Source organism: Branchiostoma lanceolatum, chromosome 15, assembly GCF_035083965.1.
Source record: "Branchiostoma lanceolatum isolate klBraLanc5 chromosome 15, klBraLanc5.hap2, whole genome shotgun sequence".
Classification (NCBI taxonomy): domain Eukaryota; kingdom Metazoa; phylum Chordata; class Leptocardii; order Amphioxiformes; family Branchiostomatidae; genus Branchiostoma; species Branchiostoma lanceolatum.
The window spans coordinates 18,232,404-18,243,593 of NC_089736.1; positions in this window are offsets into that span (position 1 = coordinate 18,232,404).

Sequence of the window (11,190 nt, forward strand, 5' to 3'; positions counted from 1 at the left end):
AAAGTTTCATTGAAAAATGACAACTCCTTCGCGTTTCAGACAGGAAAACGCATCTCCGTCAGTTGAGCTTCAAATCAACGTAAAGTTGGGTATGCGAAACATAGCAGTTGAAACGCGGTCTGGCTTGGCGGCGACATTCAAACGTCTTCTTCACATATCTCCACCATCGTACAACAGTTTTCTGTAAATTTCGGCTGATACAGTCACAATAGCATGCTGAGATATTGTGTAAATTCCCACGTGATGAACTTTGCTAAGCATCGAGATAATTGCAATGGAATTTTACCGAATAAATCGTGAAATTTCGACGCAACTCACAGATAAAAGTTCACATTTCTCCAAAACCTATGAGTCTAAACACCCAGAAAGGAAGTGATGATACCACCGAAATGTATGTGGCAGACTTACATGAAAAACTGTGTCTTTTCCGTGTTGTAGATACCTAAACCTATACCGTCTGTGTAACACCTGACTCTCTGGGTATGGACATCTGTGCGAGGTGGAAAAAGCCAATAGCTGAAAGGCCAATATCTCAACACACAATGACGGGAAAGTAACGATTTTTGCAGCACAGCTGCTTCGGTATATCATGCTAGTGCTGTGAAAGTTTCATTGAAAAATGACAACTCCTTCGCGTTTCAGACAGGAAAACGCATCTCCGTCAGTTGAGCTTCAAATCAACGTAAAGTTGGGTATGCGAAACATAGCAGTTGAAACGCGGTCTGGCTTGGCGGCGACATTCAAACGTCTTCTTCACATATCTCCACCATCGTACAACAGTTTTCTGTAAATTTCGGCTGATACAGTCACAATAGCATGCTGAGATATTGTGTAAATTCCCACGTGATGAACTTTGCTAAGCATCGAGATAATTGCAATGGAATTTTACCGAATAAATCGTGAAATTTCGACGCAACTCACAGATAAAAGTTCACATTTCTCCAAAACCTATGAGTCTAAACACCCAGAAAGGAAGTGATGATACCACCGAAATGTATGTGGCAGACTTACATGAAAAACTGTGTCTTTTCCGTGTTGTAGATACCTAAACCTATACCGTCTGTGTAACACCTGACTCTCTGGGTATGGACATCTGTGCGAGGTGGAAAAAGCCAATAGCTGAAAGGCCAATATCTCAACACACAATGACGGGAAAGTAACGATTTTTGCAGCACAGCTGCTTCGGTATATCATGCTAGTGCTGTGAAAGTTTCATTGAAAAATGACAACTCCTTCGCGTTTCAGACAGGAAAACGCATCTCCGTCAGTTGAGCTTCAAATCAACGTAAAGTTGGGTATGCGAAACATAGCAGTTGAAACGCGGTCTGGCTTGGCGGCGACATTCAAACGTCTTCTTCACATATCTCCACCATCGTACAACAGTTTTCTGTAAATTTCGGCTGATACAGTCACAATAGCATGCTGAGATATTGTGTAAATTCCCACGTGATGAACTTTGCTAAGCATCGAGATAATTGCAATGGAATTTTACCGAATAAATCGTGAAATTTCGACGCAACTCACAGATAAAAGTTCACATTTCTCCAAAACCTATGAGTCTAAACACCCAGAAAGGAAGTGATGATACCACCGAAATGTATGTGGCAGACTTACATGAAAAACTGTGTCTTTTCCGTGTTGTAGATACCTAAACCTATACCGTCTGTGTAACACCTGACTCTCTGGGTATGGACATCTGTGCGAGGTGGAAAAAGCCAATAGCTGAAAGGCCAATATCTCAACACACAATGACGGGAAAGTAACGATTTTTGCAGCACAGCTGCTTCGGTATATCATGCTAGTGCTGTGAAAGTTTCATTGAAAAATGACAACTCCTTCGCGTTTCAGACAGGAAAACGCATCTCCGTCAGTTGAGCTTCAAATCAACGTAAAGTTGGGTATGCGAAACATAGCAGTTGAAACGCGGTCTGGCTTGGCGGCGACATTCAAACGTCTTCTTCACATATCTCCACCATCGTACAACAGTTTTCTGTAAATTTCGGCTGATACAGTCACAATAGCATGCTGAGATATTGTGTAAATTCCCACGTGATGAACTTTGCTAAGCATCGAGATAATTGCAATGGAATTTTACCGAATAAATCGTGAAATTTCGACGCAACTCACAGATAAATGTTCACATTTCTCCAAAACCTATGAGTCTAAACACCCAGAAAGGAAGTGATGATACCACCGAAATGTATGTGGCAGACTTACATGAAAAACTGTGTCTTTTCCGTGTTGTAGATACCTAAACCTATACCGTCTGTGTAACACCTGACTCTCTGGGTATGGACATCTGTGCGAGGTGGAAAAAGCCAATAGCTGAAAGGCCAATATCTCAACACACAATGACGGGAAAGTAACGATTTTTGCAGCACAGCTGCTTCGGTATATCATGCTAGTGCTGTGAAAGTTTCATTGAAAAATGACAACTCCTTCGCGTTTCAGACAGGAAAACGCATCTCCGTCAGTTGAGCTTCAAATCAACGTAAAGTTGGGTATGCGAAACATAGCAGTTGAAACGCGGTCTGGCTTGGCGGCGACATTCAAACGTCTTCTTCACATATCTCCACCATCGTACAACAGTTTTCTGTAAATTTCGGCTGATACAGTCACAATAGCATGCTGAGATATTGTGTAAATTCCCACGTGATGAACTTTGCTAAGCATCGAGATAATTGCAATGGAATTTTACCGAATAAATCGTGAAATTTCGACGCAACTCACAGATAAATGTTCACATTTCTCCAAAACCTATGAGTCTAAACACCCAGAAAGGAAGTGATGATACCACCGAAATGTATGTGGCAGACTTACATGAAAAACTGTGTCTTTTCCGCGTTGTAGATACCTAAACCTATACCGTCTGTGTAACACCTGACTCTCTGGGTATGGACATCTGTGCGAGGTGGAAAAAGCCAATAGCTGAAAGGCCAATATCTCAACACACAATGACGGGAAAGTAACGATTTTTGCAGCACAGATGCTTCGGTATATCATGCTAGTGCTGTGAAAGTTTCATTGAAAAATGACAACTCCTTCGCGTTTCAGACAGGAAAACGCATCTCCGTCAGTTGAGCTTCAAATCAACGTAAAGTTGGGTATGCGAAACATAGCAGTTGAAACGCGGTCTGGCTTGGCGGCGACATTCAAACGTCTTCTTCACATATCTCCACCATCGTACAACAGTTTTCTGTAAATTTCGGCTGATACAGTCACAATAGCATGCTGAGATATTGTGTAAATTCCCACGTGATGAACTTTGCTAAGCATCGAGATAATTGCAATGGAATTTTACCGAATAAATCGTGAAATTTCGACGCAACTCACAGATAAAAGTTCACATTTCTCCAGAAGCCTTGAAAAGGGCAAAAACTATGAGTTGAGCTCAAGGAAGTGGTAACATATTTATGAAATCATGAAGAGTGGTTGTGTGTACTGCCATGCATGTGATGATAATGAAAAGTTTATTGCAAATTCCTGCCCGTAGGCTAATTGCAAGTACATGTACATGTAACACGAGGTTGACGGACAGACAATAATGAACAGTATAACATATGTCTACTCTAGTCTTAACTACTGCCACTAAGTTCTAACTTATTGACTTCTTTTTCCGAGACTGTGGAAGATGAATGATCCCACTTTTTCTGTGATATTTGGGTTTTGTGATGTTAAGAGGAGAGTAGTTCTCTTTTCGTCTGAAAACGTGGAGAAATTAGGATGAAATATGGCGGCCTCTTTAAACAGCTCATTTCTTTCGTTGACGTAGAATGGGCAACTTGACACAAAATTTATTTCGTCTTCCACCTTGTTTGACATACAGTATTTACAAGTTCTTTGGCACACAGGTAAGTTCTTGTACCGCCCTTTCTCAATCATCGGGGACTATGCGTGGCTGCGCACTTGTCTAACATTAGGGCCCTGTCATACTACACTTGTGTGTATATCATATCCGTGTGAGTTGTGTATTAACATGTTTATCATACTCAGGCCTACGCACAATACGCACATCAGGCTTATCTCAATCGTTTTGTGGAACTAGTTTTAGGTACGCAGGCGTACGCAGGACACACGCAAAATACGGCCAGTACGCCTGAGAATGTCGAAACTACCAAAAACTTTCGTGCGAACGCTGTTACGGAGCTCAAACGTTATGAATACGCAGTGCATCCGTCCTACATCGGTCGAGTGCGGTTTGAGTGCGCTCATGATGTGTTCGCGCTTCATACGCGGTAATAGAGCTCTTGCGGCACGAGCTCTGAGCAGCGTACACATAGCGTACTTGCAGCGCAGATACAACGCACGATGAACGATATATAGCGAAATAAAAATATATGTCACGAATTAGGTTAAGTTTGCAGCCGAAGAAGTCATTTCTTTGGTTCTAGGGTGCACAACGATGGGCAAAGTAGAAAACAACTTCTTCCCTGCAAACTTTACATAAACCAAAAAATACCTCATACGCACCTCATACGCACCTCATGAACTCAAACTCAAACTTGAATATACGCGCAAGTGTGACAGGGCCTTTAGGTACAAGTACTGTCAAAGAGGATATCTTACTGAAACCTGCGGCGCGTTGGCGACCTCGCTGCGACCTAAATCGCATTTGTAATACGGTATCATCCTTTAATCTTCAATGGGAATATCATGCAAAACGTCCAAGTATGACTACAGACAACAAAGCACGTCAAGCGTGAAAAGGTTATCTTTTTTAAAAATTTAATGACGATGAAATTCATCACGCGACCAATCAAATCGTCGCCAACGTGCCTCAGCTTCAGTGAGATACTTGCTTTTGGCTGTACGGTACGTATACCTGAACTATGGCTGCACCTATACATCTATTGTTGTATTCAGTATAATTGTAATATTCAGTGGTCCGCAACATCAGCTTGTCTGTCTGGCGTTCCACTACATCGTATTCACGGTTGCAATTTGTTGAAAGATAAAGATACCCGAACAATTTGACGAATTATCACACGACAGAAACAGAAATAAGCAGTTAACAGAATGTTTATTTAGACTTCGTGTAATATGCAGAGAACACATGTTTTTGAGAGTTGAAAATGGTGCTGGTTTTAACGCACATGTAATGTTGTAATCTTATTGAGTTATATTTCCAGTGCTAAAATTTCATATCTGTGGTAGGACAACAAGTTCAAGCAACAACACAAGTCAAAACGTTAACATATACTTGAGTGTAAATCTATTGCAGGGCCGGTACATTGATGGTCCGGTATCTTGGACCTGTATTTGAATGATTTTCGCGGAACTGTACACGTACAGCATACACATACACATCCCCATTACCAAATGATTAGGCACAGACCCCTTCAGCGTAACACACGAATCGCCCCGCTCAGGAAACTCCCAGTGCGCTGGACTTTCTAATAGTCTCGATATCAGCCTCGCCCGGTGTTTCGTATACTGATTCGGTACTAATATATAACTGGCTGCGTGTTGTTGTGAAAGACTATTAACAATTTTGGACAGATGGTAACCAGTTAGCCACAAAGACACCTTAGTAACCCCTACATTTTGTAAAATAGCTTAGTCTCGGTTACAAAAATCATACGCGATGCAAAATACTATCCGAATACTGCTATCGAGACTAGTTCACCGTAATTCGCAACATATGACAAGACACTGGCGGGAAAATCGGAGTATTATTATAAGCTGTGACATCGTAGACCGTATATGTTCTCGTCTATCTCCCTGGTGTAAGAGTGCTCTGATGGCTTCAAACTCTGGTGATTCTGATGGGCCTCCTCCCACCAGGTCGGTAAATTCTATTATTTACTAAATACTAGTGAAATAACTTCTTGATGACTTTTTGGTCAATGATTTAGCAGCATTTCGAGGGCCTGCCTAGCGCCTGCGATAACCCCACAGGCCCACACCATGTGGAAATCTTCCACAGAGCAAGGCAGCACATGTGTGCGGCGGAAGTTTAGCAAGAGTAACGATGAGGCCAAAATCTATTCTTTAGCCTCCTTGCACCAACGTGTGTCGCCAGTGCTACGAAATAGTAGTTTATAGAAGTCTTTATAAACTAGACGTTCACATGTTAAACGCAGTAAATTTTGGACTTCATTTTTTTTTAAATTATACAAACTACTTGCATCACCCGTTCTCTCGGTTGGAATTGCAAGATGTAGCTATAGGATTGATTTCATTGTGGTAGTATAAATGTACAGCTCTGTCTGGCTTTATAAATTTTCCTACCAGCGAACGCGATTGAAATTTGCTGGCGCGTTTAATATATCAGTGCGGGAAACCGCTATGGGTTTGCAGGGGCTTAGATAACAGAAGGACTTACACAGTTTGTAACGTCATCGGACTTTTAAAAATGATTTCTCTGTTGTAGTGTTGCGACAACATACTAACATCAATCAGAGCCTGTCCTGATAAAGGACCATAGAGTCGATGATGTTTAATCGATTCTGACTGTCCCAGCGGCAGCCAGCTAAGAGTTGATGTCCCCGGAGACCTAGAGACAATCATGATGTGTACAAAAAAATAGGGGACGGTCCATTATAACGTTGGGCCAGGCAGTCGTCCAAGTTAGGTGATCCATGTCCATGCAAGGAGGCTTTGTGAATTTGTTTATTAGTACTCGCACTGATAAATAAACAGGAAACCTAAAAGAATCTGTCTTCAGCCATTTACCTTTGAAATTGAAGTTCCTTCCATGAACTATTGTTGATCTTACATGTTCAAACACTGAATATTCAGTGTGTTGTTTATACCATAGGAAGAAAATGTTTTAAAGTACATCACCTTACCTTCAGTTTAATCTTTCTTCTAATTTTGAAGTGTGACCCCATCAAAAGAAATAATAGTAACACCGGCACATGTAAGAGTTTTTTATCACACAACATGTACATGATCATCACATCTTATCAATTTTGAGAGTGGCTATGTCCAAATGCTAAATTACATTGTAAATATGAGAGCAGGACAAAGTAGAGTGATGTGATGTGGGTAAACAATACAAATGAATATAGTACTCCTGGTATTGCAATGCTTTGCCGGATTTTTAGTGTCAACAATAGGATAAAATCAACTTTTATATCATTGTATTGAACGTCAGACTATTCTTATTGTTATCATATTCATGTTCCATTGTGCATTAAAGGAAGCGAAGGACAGACATGTCCCCATATGAAGACACGTTGGAGGAGTCTTGGCAGGCGGGCATGAAGAACTACAAGGCTGACGGCAAAAGGCTGGCTGAGGCAGCAGCCACAAGAACAGGACTCCACATAGACAGGGTCAAGGTATGTGAAACAAATATGGGGGTTGGTTTTTGACTGTGAATCTTTAAAGGTAGATTTAGAAGGCAAAACTACACTTTACACTTAATCAGAATATTCCCTCTTGGCATTATGGCACGTTGCTAGATCAGTTAAGCCTGCACATGATGTAGAATAAAAAATAGATTTAGCTAATATTACATGAAATTGAAAGCATGCATGTCCACTTAGAAAAAAAAAGTTATTGTGTAAAAAGCTGACAGTCTTTTCCTTCAAGGTACATGTAAATGGAAACCAGAAAAAGTTACCCTCTTGTGCAGCGACGTCATTTGAATTTATTTTTTTGTGATCTTTTCTGACTGCTACTCGAGTGATTTGATATTTTTGAGAAGGCATATTTGAGAAGAGTTGTGGGTCTTGTCAGTCCTAGTTAGGACACAATACAATAAGACAATAGCAGCAAATCAGCTAAAAAATAAGAGAAAACTGCTGCCCACTTAAACAATCTGTGGGGGGAGGGCAACAAAATGTCCTGCTTGCCTTTATCTCCCAAAAAAGTATTCAGATTCACTGTAGGTACATGTAGCCTAATGTTGTGTGTAGGGTACTTTCAAATAATGTTAACATGTTAATGCTATATCAATGGAAGTAACCTTCAGCTCACAACCGTCAGGAAAGTATATAAAACAATCAGTTGAGGCACCATACATGGTTACCAACACAATTTTCCTAAACAGGTCTGGATCACTAACAGAAACAGAAGGGAGTCAATCACTGAGCAGAGGAAGAAAGCTGAGGAATCAGGGAAGGAAGATGGAAACCCATTTGGAAATAAGAAAACAGGATATGACCTCTTCAGGAGGGACACCATGAAAGGTATGTAGTCTTCTGAAGACAATGAGTAATTGTAAAATACTACTAGAAGTTGTTTGTATGTCAGTGCAGAGAAAGTACAGTGCATAACTGGAAGGGAAGAAATGAAGCAGAAGATGACATTTCACTTACAGTCAAACCTGCCCAAGAACACCTCCAGTGGAACCGAGAAAATCTGATCAATGTGGACAGGTGGTAGGGGGAAAATCATCTAAAGGTCCATCAAAAATTGGCCAGGTGGGCCTTATGTAGAGATCACAGGTCACGTGTAAATGCTTGACTGTGGAGAAGAAATAACTTCTGTTTGGAAGGGGCCTTTGCAATTGCTGTTGATATATGCAAGGCTGCAGTGTATTTTACAATGTTTATTGCAACCCAATAAAGTCTATCAAATAAATGTTGTCCTAAGAGGAGGTTCCTTTCCTTCAGACATGGTAATAGTAACCCATGAAGCTAAACTATATTAGTTTATGATTCATAGCATTTTTCATACATTTTTGTATTTGGTAAGGTCTAAAAAAAGTTTTGAAATTATTATTTGCAGCTTGGGTCAAATGTATCTTAGGTAAATCATGAAATATATCTGATCACCCCTAAATTGCATCTCGTACAAGTAATAAAGTCTAGAATGTGAATCAGGGGAAACCCCCTTAATATTCCTTTGAATCCAAAAATCTCAACGGCAGTTGCTGAGTAACTTATAAAGTGAGAAAATTTACACCACTAGTATACCTCTTGGGTTCAAAAGGTTACGGTGAACCATATCTACCATACGTATACAAACAACTTCACATCCAATACCTAAGGGGACAAAGTATTAGTTATTCCCATGCCATTAAACATGCCCACCACTTAGTAGCCCACATACCAGACATGATTACAACACAGGTTAAGTTTATCTCATTTTTGTAGACACACACACACGCACACTCCCTCACACATACATGCTCACTCTCTATCTCACACTCCCACACACGCATGAATGCACACACATACACACACACTGACACACACACAAACTGCAGACGCCCGCATACACACACACCATACACAGACACACACGCACACACACAGACACATGCCGCGTGACACATACCATACAAACACAGACCAGCAAAAGTATAAACCTTCACGATAGTCAGGCTTACGTAGCAATTGAGAACTCAAGTTCTGTGGGATGAATGGAGACACACACACACAAATACACATGGTTACACATGCACACATACACTCCCGTAAACACACACACACATACATAGACACATGTATACACAGACATCTATGCACTAACAAGTCTCTTCTTTCTTTTTATTAAAGGAAAGAGGGGCCCCCAGGTTGTTGGGGAAACTGGCCTTGCCTGGTCCAGGCTTAAAGTTGAGGATCCGGACAGGTATAAGCACTACGTGGAACAGGCAGAGGCAATGGAGCGGCCTTCACTGGAGAAAGCCAGCGAGGATGCTAAAAAGAAGGCCATCCTAAAACTGTGGCGGGATATTGAAGACATTGTAAGTTAAACAAAGAACATTTTAGTTTTAGGACAAAATGGACTACAAATACGTTTGACCGTGACTTGTCACTTTTAAGTCTTAAGAGACATTACCATTCGTTGGAACCATGATGTACTGGATTTTAACAAAAATGACAAATTGTTCATTCTACATGCAAAAGGGTATTTTCATTGCTAAACTTTATACAATACAATGTCTTATCTCACCACCCTTGATAGAATCAACATAAACATTTTGACAGAAAAGGTGCAGTCATGTGAACATGTTGAATGGCAGTCAAGCTTTACTTCTTTTTCATGTGTGGGGTTAGACCGAGAAGCTGCAGTCTCTAGACTGCGAGTGCTATGCCATGATGTTTGATGGAGGGAGAGAGGGTGGTGTGTGGAGTGCCCATACTCCCATTGCTCAGGAATTCTTTGGTGGCCTGTCCGACAACATTGAGCTGGACTTCCAGGCTGCGGTGCGGGCTCGTAAACCACAAAGTATGTAAATATCTGTCCATTCAAAGAACAGTTCATCTTTTTGTTATTACTAACAGCATTTTCTTGTTTAGTATCTAACAATTACTAAACTTTTACTAATCATTGAATCCTAGCAGTTTGTACAAAAGTAACCAGAGAGGTATATATTGTGTTTGTAAAAGATTACTAGTATAAAAGAAGGAATAGTCGTTTCAATGTTTAACTTGTCAAACTGTCTCTTTTTTAAAATTTTGTTTAGCAAGCGGGACAGATGAAGAAAGTGACGTCGACAGACTCAATGCGGCTGCATTAGACAAGGAAGTGCGCCAGTCTTTGAATGGCATAGCTGGTAAGTGTCCAAAGATTGGGGATCAAATCCTCATCATGTGAGTGGATTTTCAATACATGTTGGGATGTAATGAGGACGCAAAAAGTTATTTCAAGCATTAAATTGCATGGACCGAATAAATATTCAGGTCAGGGGATGGCCAATTTGACAAATAAAAATCTTCCCCATGAGAACACCCCATATTATTGACTTTGTATCACTTCATCGATATAGATCAATCAAACTGGTACAGTTTGATAAAAGGAAATGATTCCAATCGTCCTGGAACAAACAGCCATCAAGCAAGGGTAATGGGTACAAATTTCTGATTAGATAAGTAAGTCTGTAATGTTTTGCTAACATAACTCCTTCCACTTTGCCTCCTTTGATCCTTTTGTGAAAGCAGATTAAAGTAGGTCAAGGGAGGCCAAACAGAAGGATGACTCTGGGCCAAGCAGATTTGCACTTGGGGCTATTAAAGAGGACTAAAGGGGTGGAGGTGATGAAGATTTGGGCTAAAGAGAAAATTTTGTTCTATATTTTTCCATTTCAGAAGTGACTCCAGGACTCGGTCAAAGGAAGTTTCCATACAGGAAACTGAAAGACCGTGAAGTGTCCCTGGAAGGATTACCGGCAGAGGTGAACCTGAAAAATCTGCACAACATGGGGACAGATCGACTACGGTTGGTGTTGAAAAACAAGGACAGCATCAGGATTCATGGTGAGAAAACATTAGGTAGCAGTTTAGATTTAAATAT